This window comes from Sinohyriopsis cumingii, chromosome 17, assembly GCF_028554795.1.
Source record: "Sinohyriopsis cumingii isolate HCF-2022 chromosome 17, ASM2855479v2, whole genome shotgun sequence".
Taxonomy (NCBI): domain Eukaryota; kingdom Metazoa; phylum Mollusca; class Bivalvia; order Unionida; family Unionidae; genus Sinohyriopsis; species Sinohyriopsis cumingii.
Window position 1 is genome coordinate 49,577,396 of NC_142977.1, and position 15,008 is coordinate 49,592,403.

Below are 15,008 nucleotides of genomic sequence, written 5' to 3' on the forward strand. Positions count from 1 at the left end.
CCTATCCGCCCTTTAATCTCTCTATGTGCGCTCGGAACTTTGTAATCCGTAGGTCAGGATGGCCGAGCGGTCTAAGGCGATGCGTTCAGGTCGCAGTCGGGTCCTCCCGGCGTGGGTTCGAATCCCACTTCTGACAAACTGTTCTTTTGTCATAGAGCAGTATCTCTTATGACTCTAAAATAGAAAACATCAATCTTACAGCGTTCATGTATGCTGGCATATAACAGCTGTTTTAGTTAAATATGCTTTTCTGGCCCTTCAAATGTATTAATTTGTTATCCTCTCTCTCTCTCTCTCTCTCTCTCTCTCTCTCACACACACACACTCACACACACACACACACATAGACACACACACACACACATACAAATCTCACGGGTATCTACAGACGGGAAAGCGATACAACCTGCATGAGTGTTTCACTCACATTCATTCGAGTCCCAAAAAGGTTACCTTTTTATTGTTTATGCTCAAACAGTTATAATAAGCACAAGGTATTAACGAGAGGAGAAGTTTATCTCTTGTACGTTAATGAGAAATTGTCATTTTTATATAAGTACCCGCTGGCGCTATATTCCCGCGATTCACAAATAAGATGCCCATCTATCCACTGCCTGTCTAATTATATACGTCTACCTACCCTTCCCCCACCCCACACCGTCTCTCTCTCTCTCTCTCTCTCTCTCTCTCTCTCTCTCTCTCTCTCTCTCTCTTTATGGATGTATGCAGGATGGACAAGCGGTCTAAGATGATGCATTCAAGTTACAGTAGAATCCCTCCCACATCGACTTCTCTGCAACGAAAACATTAATAACTTTGTAGTTAATGTTATCATTATTAGAGGCACAATATACAAGTACAAAGATAAAAATATAGATGATAGGAGATTATCCTGTGCTGTTACAAAATCTTTGTTGTTACAAAATCTTACTATTTATTCAATTAATCGATGATTCTAGGCCTCAACGAGTCCTATTCAGTATGCTGACCTATACGCCCTTCAGTCTCTCTATGTGCACTCGGATCTTTGCAATGCATATGTCAGGATGGCCGAGCGGTCTAAGGCGCTGCGGAGACTTTCGGTTATGACATCAGAAGGAAAACACGTTTGATGATCGCTCCGTGAATTTTCAAGTTTTTTTCCTTTAATAGACATTTTTGCTGTTTTAATTTGTTACAGGTACGTTGATAAGATTTGTGTGATCGCATTCATATATAAGTGAGATATATTTTGAGTGTGTGGATAACTTTATCCACCACACAATATATTATTTTCTGTGACAATGAATACAAAGCCTGGTCGTGCTGCACGTGCAGCACAAGGAGCTGACTCACACTCTAATGACACCAGTGGAATAGCTAACAATAAGAATGGCATGTCGAGTAACATTGATAGACAGACAGGAGCTTCTCGTCGTTTTGGGAAAGAATGTACCGTGGTGATTGATGTAAAGGATGTGAAGAAAATAAAGGCAAGTGATATTGTTAGAAGTGTAGAAGAATTAACCGGAGATATGTCGGTCTATGCAGTTGTGCCCAAAGGTGCAAATTTGTATGAGGTCACACTACCGAGCAAGGAAGTAGCATATAATACCTTGTGTGGAATTGATATTGGAAGTGAACACTTTGATTGTACTCTATTATATTCAGACACTATCATTGTGTCAATTCTTCATTTACCAGCATACATCAACGATGATGATATAAGTATGAAGCTCGGTGAATACGGAGTAGAACTTCTTTCTCCCATTCAACGCAGATATTATCCTGGAACTAGTGTGGCTGATGGGACTCGTTATGTCAAATGTAAATTTCCACAGCAGGTAAAATCCTTGCCTTACAGTCTGAAATTTCAGACTGTTAATGGTCAACAATACTTTAGAGTATTACATGATAATCAAGTTAAGGTATGTTCTAGATGTCTAGATCCGGGACATGTTATAAAAGACTGCCCTGATTTTGTATGCTACAAGTGTGGGGAGCAAGGCCATGTAGCAAAAAATTGCACAAGGCAAAGATGTGATAGTTGTGGAAGTTTTCCTCTTATGTGTACATGCAGGATATGCGACAAATGCCACAAAGAGGCGCAAACATGTATGTGTTACAGAGAGGCCATTGCAGGCATTCATTCGCAAGTTGATGATGATACGAGGGAAGACATATTGGAGTTACCGAGTGAAGAAGATGATAAAGAAGAAATTGAGAATGCAAAAAAAGATAATGAGAGTGGAGAAAGTGGGGAAGAAAAAGAAAGAAGTGGAGTTGATATGACCAATGTAGAAATAGAGGAAGTAAACAACAATCATACAATTGGAGATGGATCGGGGACAGATTCAGATGATGACAGGAAGATGGCTGCAGACGTTGTTGAAAGATCAAACGAATCAAGTACATGTCAAGAAAACGGTACTAATATCGAAAATTTCAAAGTAGTACAAAGGAGAAGGAGAAGGTTTAATCCAGTACCTAACATGAAATTGAATAACATGCGACGAACACCTATTAAGAAATGATCAAACACTCAACATTTTTTAATACTTTCAATACACTCATCATAATCATGGCTTTAAATATTGTATCTCTAAATGTAAATGGCTTGCGTAATTTGAATAAACTAAAGTCTGTTTTAGAAATATTTAAAGAGAAAAGAGGCCATATTTTATTATTGCAAGAAACCTTTTGGGATGATGAGTTTGTTGAAAGTATTAGAGAAAATGAGATTTGGAATGGTGACATATTTTATAGTAATGCAGACAATAGGAGGGCAGGTGTTGCTGTTTTAGTAGTGAGAGAATTGAGAAATCAGGTGACACAAGAAATGATTGAAAAGGGTAGGATTTTACATCTTAAAATAGCTATTGATGATAAAGTGATTGATTTAATCAATATTTATGCTCCAAATGTTGTGAAGGAAAGGTTTAACTTTTTCATGAAGCTAAATACATATTTACATAACAGTACTAGTGATAGCACTATCCTGGCTGGTGATTTTAATACAACTTTAGCAGGTATTGATCGACATAACAAAGCCTTACATATTGATGATGTAGCAGTGCGTGAACTTTATAAAATTATTCATGATAGGAATATTACCGATTTATGGAGATCACGAAATCCTAGTACTCGTAGTTTCTCCAGAAAACAAGTTGTGCTAGGCGAAATGAAGCAGAGTAGAATAGATTATTTTTTTATTTCCTCAAAATTGCATTCCAATGTGCAAAATATTTATTATGCAGATACATCCTTTAGTGATCATTCTTTTGTATACCTTAAACTAAATACCTGCAAAGTGGAAACAGGGCCCGGATTATGGATACTAAATAACAATGTTCTTTTTGAGGAAAAATATGTACAAAGAGTGAAATCAATTCTTACCGAGGGAAAAACTGACGAAATGTATTTCAGTGAACCACTCATTTGGTGGGATAATGTAAAATACAAAATTAAAAAATTTTCCCAAGTATACTGTACACGAAGAAATAAGGAAAGATTACAAGAATACTTTACATTGCAAAATAAATTAAAATCATTTTCAGAAAAAGTCGCAAATAAAGAATCATATGACATTAACAAATATGAAGAACTAAAACATCAGCTAAGTGACTATGAAACTGATTTTTGTCGGGGTGCTATTTTGAGATCTAAGGCGAAATGGGCAATTGAAAGCGATAGAAATACTAAATACTTTCTAAATCTTGAGAAATATCGACACAACAAAAATGTAATCAATGAATTGATTGATGATGATGGTGTAATTATTTCAAATACAAGCGGGATCTTAGATGAAATACATCAGTTTTATAGTCATTTATATTCTTCGGTAACTGTTGATGATAATTGTACTGATTCACTTTTAAATTTTGTAAACTGTTCTGTATCTGATGAGGATAAAGATATGTGTGATGCCATAATAACAGTTGATGAAATACATACAGCTATAAAAGGGATGGCTAAAAATAAAAGCCCCGGCCCGGACGGATTGACAGTAGAGTGGTATTGTAAATTTTATGATTGTATATATGATATTCTGTTGCACATCTTTCAGAGTGTTAAGAATGACAATATTATGTCGAGATCAATGAGATTTGGGGTTATATCACTTATTTATAAAAATAAGGGGGATAATAGAAGATTGCAAAATTGGCGTCCTATCAGTTTACTTAATGTAGATTATAAAATTTTGGCAAGGATTTTGTCTACACGTTTAAAAATGGTATTACCCAAAATTATTTCTCAAACTCAGACATGTTGTATAGTTGGGAGAGATATTGCTGATACTATAGTCACTGTAAGAGATATTATAGATATGGTTGAGAGAGACAATCTTGAGGGATATATCTTAAAAATTGATCAAGAAAAAGCGTTTGACAGAGTTTGCCACTCATATCTGATTTCTGTTTTACGAAAGTTCGGTTTTGGTGACAATTTTATTCAGTGGATAAAGATATTTTATAATGAAATTAAAAGTAGTGTTAAATGCAATGGTCATCTAACGAAACCCTTTTTAATAAAACATTCAGTCAGACAAGGTTGTCCTATATCAGCAATGTTATATGTATTAGCAGCAGAACCCTTAGGACTCGCTATCAAAGCAAATCCCACTATCAAAGGTATTCCACTCCCACTGTCTAGTAATACAAGTAAAGTTTTTCAACATGCAGATGATACAACCTTGACATTAGCGGACACACAATCCATTAATCAATCTTTTAATGTACTTGACTTGTATTGTAAAGGATCTGGTGCAAAGGTGAACAAGGAAAAGACAGAACTTCTGTGTATTGGATCTGGTAAACTTACTGATGATTATTGCAAACAATTACAAATTCAAATGTGTGATCAAGTCATCTTAATTTTGGGAGCTTATGTTGGAAAATGTGCAAAGTTATGTGAGCAACTGAACTGGAATGATAGATTGTCTAAAATTAAAAACTTATTGCAACTGTGGTCACAGAGATATTTGACAATACAAGGAAAAGTAACAGTTGTTAATAACTTATTAGTTTCTAGAGTATTGTACATAGTGTCAGTTCAGCCTCTTCCTGATATGATTGCTGATGAATTGAAGCAATTATTTCTCAGATTTATCTGGTCAGGAAAGTCCCATTTGGTTCACTATTATACAATAATTGGTGATAAGCGAAATGGCGGACTACAGTTAACTGATATAAAGATGAAAATGTATGCATTCAGACTAAAATTTTTAAAAAGATACTTTGATGTGAATTGCCATGCTATGTGGAAAAATACCTTTGATCACTTTTTATCTACTGTCCTGAACATGAGGTTGACCAAAGAGTTGTTTCTCATGTCTTTAAATAAGCAACAATTGAATACCCTACCTATATTTTACAGAGAAATGTTTCAGGCATGGGAAAAACTTAGAAATAATATCGATACAAATATTGATGTGAGGAATGTTTTTGAACAACCTCTCTTTTTAAATCCTAATATTACATGTGCTGGTAAAACGTTGTTTTTCGCAGAATTTATAGAAGCAGGAATTGTTCGTGTTCAGGATATTACATATGAATTTGTACCTGGAATACTACCTTATAGAGCTATTCAAGAAATGATATGCAAATCAAATTCTGAGATCAAAACAGATAAGATAAAAAAAGACTATAATTGCATAATAGAAAGTATACCATTAGGCTGGAGAAATATTGTTGCAACAGAGTCAAAACCCACTGTAACCAATGGGAGAAATAATATGTTTCTCAGAGTTGATACAAAATTATATGACCTCTGTTTATGTACAACACAACTATTTTACAAGCTTTTATGTACGTTGATTTTTCAAGAACCAGCTTCTGTTTCCTTTTGGAGTAAGATATTTAGTTTGGAAAAGCATAAATACTGGAAATTGATACACCTACCTTTCAAGACCCCAGATTGTATAGATTTGGATTACAGAATAATGCACAATCGAATATTTACAAAAGAGAGACTAAAATACTATGGCAAAATTGATAATGACTTATGTCCAGTGTGCCAGTTGGAAACAGAGGATTTATTTCACATGTTTTTGAAGTGTCCTGAATTAAGCTCTTTTAAGAATTATATTGTATATATAGTTGAGATTCTTTTTAAAAATTGTAGAGTTGGTGTTCTCAATAGCACTTCTTTTCAACAAATGCTCATGATAGGATATAACAAAGAAACAAAATCAGTAAATAGTTATTTTTTTAACTACATTCTGAGCATTGCTCGATTGTGCATTTACAAAAGAAGAAACATTATGTCGTTATTAGGGAAACAAATAGACATCGAAAGATTGTTCCAATATTTGACTAGAAAATATATATTATATGCGTATCAACATTACAAAGACAAAAATCAGACTTTGATTACGAAGTATTTTGTAAAAGATAATCCTTTAATGAGAATAGAAGAGGATAAAGTGTTTATTACATTGTAGAATCATTGTTTTGTACTATAGCATTACAAAATAAAATTTTATAATCATTGTTCTGTAATATAGCTTAACAAAATACTATTGTAGAATCATTGTTTTGTAATATAGCATTACAAAATACTATTGTAGAACCATTATTTTGTAATATAGCATTACAAACTACTATGTACATACTGACTGTATACTTTTAACTTATATACTGTACAAAGCGTTTTTTTAAATAAAGAAAGAAAAAAAAAATAAGGCGCTGCGTTCAGGTCGCAGTCGGGTCTTCCCGGCGTGGGTTCGAATCCCACTTCTGACAAACAGTTTTTATTTTCTATTTCCTTTAATAAAAAAAAAATATTTTTTTTGCAATATACAAGTCACATTAATACAATTGTAAATATAACCATCAAATAATATTACGTGTCAACTACATGTATGAACCAGTGCATACCTACCAAGTCTGAATGTATTAATGGAGCAATTTTGTTTATCTGCCAAATTATCCATAGCATGTCATAACGGACATCTCCGGATGGCTTAGTGATTCAAGGCACTGTAAAAAATACTGTAAGATTGTGTCGGCAGGCACAACTTTGTGCTGGACATGTCAGGATGGCCGAGCGGTCTAAGGCGCTGCGTTCAGGTCGCAGTCGGGTCTTCCCGGCGTGGGTTCGAATCCCACTTCAGACAAACATTTTCTTTTTTTCAATCTTATTTAAAAGAAATAAATATTTTGTAAATCTACGAATCACTTTAATACAAGAGTAAATATCGGGCCCCGAGTGGCCGAGTGGTCTAAAGCGCTGACCGTTCCGGATCACTGCCATCTCACCTCTGTCTGCGTGGGTTCGAGTCCAAGGCTCGGCTAGCGTGGGTACGTGGGAAAGCCTGCCAGTAGCTTCTCGTGAGTCGGTGGTTCTTCCATGGGTTTTCCAGGGTTCTTCCTCCACCAGTTATACGGGCCGCCACGTATAGCCTATCTTGTGCTGAAAAATGGCGTTAAACCCTACAATAACAACAAGAGTAAATATAACCATGAATAATATTACGTATCAACCACCTGTATGAACCAGTGCATACCTACCAAATCTGAATATATTAATGCGTTCATTTGATTAGCTAGAAAACTAACCATAGCATCTCATAACGGAAATATCAGGATGGCTTAGCGATTTAAGGTAGTGCATGAATACTTAAGATTGTGTCGTCAGGTACTACCTTGTGCTGCATATGTCAGGATGGCCGAGCGGTCTAAGGCGCTGCGTTCAGGTCGCAGTCGGGTCTTCCCGGCGTGGGTTCGAATCCCACTTCTGACAAACAGTTTTTATTTTCTATCTTATTTAACAGAAATAACTATTTTTTGAAATATACAAGTCACTTTAATACAATTGTAAATATAACCATAAAACAATATTACGTATCAACTGCCTGTATGAACCTGTACATACCTACCAGGTCTGACTATTAATGGGTCCATTTGTTGATCTAGGAAATTAAGCACAGCATCTCATAACGGACATATTCGGATGACTTAGCGATTTAAGGCACTGCATGAATACCGTAAGATTGTATCGGCAGGCACTACCTTGACCTGGATATATCAGGATGGCCGAGCGGTCTAAGGCGCTGCGTTCAGCTCGCAGTCGGGTCTTCCCGGCGTGGGTTCGAATCCCACTTCTGACAAACTGTTCTTTTGTCATAGAGCAGTATCTCTTATGACTCTAAAATAGAAAACATCAATCTTACAGCGTTCATGTATGCTGGCATATAACAGCTGTTTTAGTTAAATATGCTTTTCTGGCGCTTCAAATGTATTAATTTGTTATCCTCTCTCTCTCTCTCTCTCTCTCTCACACACACACACACACACATAGACACACACACACACATACAAATCTCACGGATATCTACAGACGGGAAAGCGATACAACCTGCATGAGTGTTTCACTCACATTCATTCGAGTCCCATAAAGGTGACCTTTTTATTGTTTATGCTCAAACATTTATAATAAGCACAAGGTATTATCGAGAGGAGAAGTTTATCTCTTGTTATGTTAATGAGAAATTGTCATTTTTATATAAGTACCCGCTGGCGCTATATTCCCGCGATTCACAAACAAGATGCCCATCTATCCACTGCCTGTCTAACTATATACGTCTACCTACCCTTCCCCCCCCCCCCCCCACACGCACCGTCTCTCTCTCTCTCTCTCTCTCTGTCCTGGATGTATACATCCATAAAAGTGATCATGCACGCGTATCTATTACATAGTTGTTTGTCACTACAACTTAATATTTCCATTTGTCTCGATCACACAATCGTTCACTTTGTCTCTGTCAGATCAGGTTTGCCTTTCTCTGTACTTCGAAGAGAGATAACGCACAGACAATTATGATGGTCATGTCAGGATGGCCGAGTAGTCGCAGTCACATTTTCCTGGCTTCGCTTCGAATACCACTTCTGACAAACCGTAAAATGCAAATGTAGTTAGTTAAATAATAATAATAATAATAATAATAATAATAATAATAATAATCATAATAATAATAATAATGAGGACTTTGTATAGCGCCTAATCTTTAGAAGCTCTGAGAGCTTTACAACTTTTGACAACACCTATAATATAAAAAAAACATATACTGCTATGCTTATAAAAACAAACACCATGAAATTAGAAATCATAAAAAAAACATGCTGAGAATATTTAAGGTAGGAAACATTATTCAGTCTTTTAGTTTCTTCTTGCAGTCGAAATAAGTGAGTTTTGAGAACCCTCTTGAATGTGATCACTGTGTCTTTGTTTCTACGTTCAGTGGGCAATTCATTCCAAATTGTTGGGACCTGGTATGCAAAAGAACGCTCTCCATATGACTTTGTTTCGTTAGTGGGAATAATGGGTATACGATTGTCAGAAGAGAAGCGTAAGTATCTTGCTGGTGTCTACACATGGGTGAGGTCGAATAAGTATGTTGGACTGGAGTCCGACAGTGAAACGTAGCACAGAGAACAAATTTTATGTTTGATTCTGGATCAAATGCTGAGTATGTTACCAAAAATAGATCAATGATATCAATAAATGTGAAGAACTAAAAGATATACAATTCAGACGCTATGAAAGAAAACTTTCTTGGTGTGCTTATATTACGACCGAAAGCCAGACGGGCAATTCAAAGACATAAATCTTTCTTATTCGTACTTCTTATAATAAAAAAAATGAGATCATTTGCCTGATTCCTGATGATGCTGTCATTATTTAAAATACAGATCAAATAATACGGTGTATGGATCAGTTTTATGTTGAAATGTATTCATTGGTCACTAATAATGAAAATCGGAAAGGTTCGATTTGAAATTTTGTGATTTCTTACGTATCTGATAATGATAAATATATGTGTATGGTACAATAACTGGTGATGAACTATATACAGCTATAAAAGGGGTGTCTAGCAGTAAATAGTTTGATCTGGACGGACTGAGTGCTATTGTGTGTCTTGCAATACATATCTTGATATAGACGGATTAAGCTGTTTTGGAAATTCTTTGACTGTATATACCTTTTGATCATATGGATCTTGACGAGACGTCAACACCCGACAACAAAATGTGATCTAGTAATCACAATCGAATTACTATATTTATCATAATTTTTCTTCAACATTTCTAAAACCTGTTGCGAGAAAGAAACATTTAAATATATTTTCATTATATTTGTGTTGCATGCATGTTAGTCTTCGACCATTTTCCTAAATTCCCTATATTCGAAACGAACAACAAAAGAAATTGCTTAGCCTTTAAGAAATGAACTTCGTCTTAAATCATAAATTGTATTACATTTTCATCTGGTGACATGCGCATGAATATAAGTTTCTGAATGCAACACATACAACAAACAGTCTCATTCTTATAATTATTACTATCCAGAACACAAATCTTTTAAGCATACTTTCAGCAGACCCATACGTTTGATTTACAGAATTTTTGCATTTATCAGATATAGCATCACAAAATTGTCACGAGTCCGATAGCCGTTGAACTGTTTCAAATGGAACATTTTCATTGGCTCTGGTAAGAACATGGCGTTATTTTTGACAGCTATTTACAGCGGAATTGGACAAATTAGATTCAAATCAGTATTCAGATGGGTTACAGAGAATGTTATTCAGTTCCATTTACATGTCAAGTGAGGCTACGACATAGTTGTACACGCTTTGCCCACTTTAGACGTGATTCTATTGAAGCTAGGAAACCTCGGGGGAAAAAAGTAGTTCCAGCCTCGTTTAAGATTATGTTGATACAGGTTCACATAACAGCTGGGTCGTTTTTCTACTTCTGGAAAAACGACAGTAAAATTTGGGCTATTTCTTGAATAGAAATGGGTATGCATATGCTAAAAATTAAATGTTTGAATTCGGTTGCAAGTATATCATTTGCTAAAGATAGCTTTTCAAGCAACACTAAATTTCAGACGAATATAATAATAATGACTCTAACGTTGGGCGGGGGGGGGGGGCTGAAACTCTGCTGTCTGAAAAGACTATCCAGCAATCCACAATGTATCCCTGTTTTTATATCCTTCCATTTCCTTTTCACTGCGTACTGAAACCACTTTTGATTCACTTTCAAAACCTAACATACCAATTTGGTAAAATAATTTTGTTCCTATACTTCAACCACTGACTTCTGACTTGGCCCCAATGTCAATTACGACTGGTTTTCAAACAACGTCACAACAGTGTTCTGTCAAGGGTACCTATTGCATTCATGTTCTCCCGTTCCTTAATATTTCAATTGTTCTCTATTACTTAACATTTGCATTTGTCTCTATCATTTAATGTTTCCTTTCCACTGTATTTCTAAGAGATAAGGTGCAGAAAACTAATGGATAGATCAGGATGGACAAGCGGTCTAAGATGCTGCATTCAAGTTGCAGTAGAATCCCACCCTCATCGACTTCTCTGCAAGGGAAAAATTAATAACTTTGTAGTTAATGTTATCATTATTACAGGCACAATATACAAGTACAAAGATAACACGATAGATGATGGGAGATTATCCTGTGCTGTTACAAAATCTTTGTTGTTACAAAATATTACTATTTATTCAATTAGTCGATGATTCGAGGCCTCAACGAGTCCTATTCAGTATGCTGACCTATCCGCCCTTTAATCTCTCTATGTGCGCTCGGAACTTTGTAATCCGTAGGTCAGGATGGCCGAGCGGTCTAAGGCGATGCGTTCAGGTCGCAGTCGGGTCCTCCCGGCGTGGGTTCGAATCCCACTTCTGACAAACTGTTCTTTTGTCATAGAGCAGTATCTCTTATGACTCTAAAATAGAAAACATCAATCTTACAGCGTTCATGTATGCTGGCATATAACAGCTGTTTTAGTTAAATATGCTTTCCTGGCCCTTCAAATGTATTAATTTGTTATCCTCTCTCTCTCTCTCTCTCTCTCTCTCTCTCTCACACACACACACACACACACACACACATACAAATCTCACGGATATCTACAGACGGGAAAGCGATACAACCTGCGTGAGTGTTTCACTCACATTCATTCGAGTCCCAAAAAGGTGACCTTTTTATTGTTTATGCTCAAACAGTTATAATAAGCACAAGGTATTATCGAGAGGAGAAGTTTATCTCTTGTACGTTAATGAGAAATTGTCATTTTTATATAAGTACCCGCTGGCGCTATATTCCCGCGATTCACAAATAAGATGCCCATCTATCCACTGCCTGTCTAATTATATACGTCTACCTACCCTTCAACCACCCCACACCGTCTCTCTCTCTCTCTCTCTCTCTCTCTCTCTCTCTCTCTCTTTATGGATGTATGCATACATCCTATAACATTGTTCAATAATGATTACCTGTTACATTGGAGTTTTTCACTGTTCCTTCATATTTCAATTGTTCTCTATTACTTAACATTTGCATTTGTCTCTATCATTTAATGTATCCTTTCCACTGTATTTCTAAGAGATAAGGTGCAGAAAACTAATGGATAGATCAGGATGGACAAGCGGTCTAAGATGATGCATTCAAGTTACAGTAGAATCCCTCCCACATCGACTTCTCTGCAAGGAAAACATTAATAACTTTGTAGTTAATGTTATCATTATTAGAGGCACAATATACAAGTACAAAGATAAAAATATAGATGATAGGAGATTATCCTGTGCTGTTACAAAATCTTTGTTGTTACAAAATCTTACTATTTATTCAATTAATCGATGATTCTAGGCCTCAACGAGTCCTATTCAGTATGCTGACCTATACGCCCTTCAATCTCTCTATGTGCACTCGGATCTTTGCAATGCATATGTCAGGATGGCCGAGCGGTCTAAGGCGCTGCGTTCAGCTCGCAGTCGGGTCTTCCCGGCGTGGGTTCGAATCCCACTTCTGACAAACTGTTCTTTTGTCATAGAGCAGTATCTCTTATGACTCTAAAATAGAAAACATCAATCTTACAGCGTTCATGTATGCTGGCATATAACAGCTGTTTTAGTTAAATATGCTTTTCTGGCGCTTCAAATGTATTAATTTGTTATCCTCTCTCTCTCTCTCTCTCTCTCTCTCTCTCACACACACACATACACACACACACACACACACACACACACATAGACACACACACACATACAAATCTCACGGATATCTACAGACGGGAAAGCGATACAACCTGCATGAGTGTTTCACTCACATTCATTCGAGTCCCATAAAGGTGACCTTTTTATTGTTTATGCTCAAACATTTATAATAAGCACAAGGTATTATCGAGAGGAGAAGTTTATCTCTTGTTATGTTAATGAGAAATTGTCATTTTTATATAAGTACCCGCTGGCGCTATATTCCCGCGATTCACAAACAAGATGCCCATCTATCCACTGCCTGTCTAACTATATACGTCTACCTACCCTTCCCCCCACCCCCACACGCACCGTCTCTCTCTCTCTCTCTCTCTCTCTCTCTCTCTCTCTCTCTCTCTCCTGGATGTATACATCCATAAAAGTGATCATGCACGCGTATCTATTACATAGTTGTTTGTCACTACAACTTAATATTTCCATTTGTCTCGATCACACAATCGTTCACTTTGTCTCTGTCAGATCAGGTTTGCCTTTCTCTGTACCTCGAAGAGAGATAACGCACAGACAATTATGATGGTCATGTCAGGATGGCCGAGTAGTCGCAGTCACATTTTCCTGGCTTCGCTTCGAATACCACTTCTGACAAACCGTAAAATGCAAATGTAGTTAGTTAAATAATAATAATAATTATAATAATAATAATAATAATAATAATGAGGACTTTCTATAGCGCCTAATCTTTAGAAGCTCTGAGAGCTTTACAACTTTTGACAACACCTATAATATAAAAAAAACATATACTGCTATGCTTATAAAAACAAACACCATGAAATTAGAAATCATAAAAGAAACATGCTGAGAATATTTAAGGTAGGAAACATTATTCAGTCTTTTAGTTTCTTCTTGCAGTCGAAATAAGTGAGTTTTGAGAACCCTCTTGAATGTGATCACTGTGTCTTTGTTTCTACGTTCAGTGGGCAATTCATTCCAGATTGTTGGGACCTGGTATGCAAAAGAACGCTCTCCATATGACTTTGTTTCGTTAGTGGGAATAATGGGTATACGATTGTCAGAAGAGAAGCGTAAGTATCTTGCTGGTGTCTACACATGGGTGAGGTCGAATAAGTATGTTGGACTGGAGTCCGACAGTGAAACGTAGCACAGAGAACAAATTTTATGTTTGATTCTGGATCAAATGCTGTGTATGTTACCAAAAATAGATCTATGATATTAATAAATATGAAGAACTAAAAGATATACCATTCAGACGCTATGAAAGAAAACTTTCTTGGTGTGCTTATATTACGACCGAAAGCCAGACGGGCAATTCAAACACATAAATCTCTCTTATTCCTACTTCTTATAATAAAAAAATGAGATCATTTGCCTGATTCCTGATGATGCTGTCATTATTTAAAATACAGATCAAATAATACGGTGTATGGATCAGTTTTATGTTGAAATGTATTCATTGGTCACTAATAATGAAAATCGGAAAGGTTCGATTTGAAATTTTGTGATTTCTTACGTATCTGATAATGATAAATATATGTGTGATGGTACAATAACTGGTGATGAAATATATACAGCTATAAAAGGGGTGTCTAGCAGTAAATAGTTTGATCTGGACGGACTGAGTGCTATTGTGTGTCTTGCAATTAATATCTTGATATAGTCGGATTAAGCTGTTTTGGAAATTCTTTGATTGTATATACCTTTTGATCACATGGATCTTGACGAGACATCAAAACCCGACAACAAAATGTGATCTAGTAATCACAATCGAATTACTATATTTATCATAATTTTTCTTCAACATTTCTAAAACCTGTTGCGAGAAAGAAACATTTAAATATATTTTCATTATATTTGTGTTGCATGCATGTTAGTCTTCGACCATTTTCCTAAATTCCCTATATTCGAAACGAACAACAAAAGAAATTGCTTAGCCTTTTAGAAATGAACTTCGTCTTAAATCATAAATTGTATTACATTTTCATCTGGTGA

The 15,008-nt window shown here is 36.0% G+C and overlaps 6 non-coding genes across 6 annotated transcripts; all 6 read left to right on the forward strand.

The window, feature by feature from the left end:
• The first annotated feature begins 52 nt into the window (after positions 1-52).
• Positions 53-136, forward strand: Trnal-cag (transfer RNA leucine (anticodon CAG)). The gene has a single exon. It is a non-coding gene; the product is annotated as a tRNA-Leu (tRNA).
• Positions 137-7,012: 6,876 nt separating this feature from the next.
• On the forward strand, positions 7,013-7,096 carry Trnal-cag (transfer RNA leucine (anticodon CAG)). Its single transcript has one exon. It is a non-coding gene; the product is annotated as a tRNA-Leu (tRNA).
• Positions 7,097-7,638: 542 nt separating this feature from the next.
• Trnal-cag (transfer RNA leucine (anticodon CAG)) lies at positions 7,639-7,722 on the forward strand. The gene has a single exon. It is a non-coding gene; the product is annotated as a tRNA-Leu (tRNA).
• Positions 7,723-8,005: 283 nt separating this feature from the next.
• On the forward strand, positions 8,006-8,089 carry Trnal-cag (transfer RNA leucine (anticodon CAG)). Its single transcript has one exon. It is a non-coding gene; the product is annotated as a tRNA-Leu (tRNA).
• Positions 8,090-11,609: 3,520 nt separating this feature from the next.
• On the forward strand, positions 11,610-11,693 carry Trnal-cag (transfer RNA leucine (anticodon CAG)). Its single transcript has one exon. It is a non-coding gene; the product is annotated as a tRNA-Leu (tRNA).
• Positions 11,694-12,735: 1,042 nt separating this feature from the next.
• On the forward strand, positions 12,736-12,819 carry Trnal-cag (transfer RNA leucine (anticodon CAG)). Its single transcript has one exon. It is a non-coding gene; the product is annotated as a tRNA-Leu (tRNA).
• The last annotated feature ends 2,189 nt before the right edge of the window (positions 12,820-15,008 follow it).